Here is a 452-nt window from a genome sequence, read left to right as displayed (position 1 = left end):
ACGTTGAGTAAACTTCACTTCTTGATCAGTAATTAAACCTTGATAGAAATGTTTCATTGAATTTTAGAGCTATTATTAGCTTATCTAAACACTGCATTGTACATGTGCATTGGCTAGTGTGTTCTGTGCTAAAATTTACTTCTGATATCTCTAGGAAATATTGATATACACAACTTCTATGGACCTTTCTTTCAGCTCTAGCTTATTTCAATGGTAAAAAAGAACCACTCCTGTGTTGCACTTTCTTTTATCACACAGCATAGGAGCAACCAAATAGCACCTCCTATGTGTTTGTGTATGTGTATCCCCACTTAAGTATAGCCAACATTGTTATCATACTTTCATTAATTAGAAATTCATTGGAGTGTGAGTTTTTTTATTGTCACAGGTAGAAATAAGATGCAAGAAACCTGGAAGACCCTAAAAACATAGCATCACTTTTATTTCCACCA

This window comes from Asparagus officinalis, chromosome 4 (assembly GCF_001876935.1).
Source record: "Asparagus officinalis chromosome 4, Aspof.V1, whole genome shotgun sequence".
Taxonomy (NCBI): Eukaryota; Viridiplantae; Streptophyta; class Magnoliopsida; order Asparagales; family Asparagaceae; genus Asparagus; species Asparagus officinalis.
The sequence above is the reverse complement of the archived record's forward strand: the minus strand, read 5'-3'. Positions refer to the sequence as shown.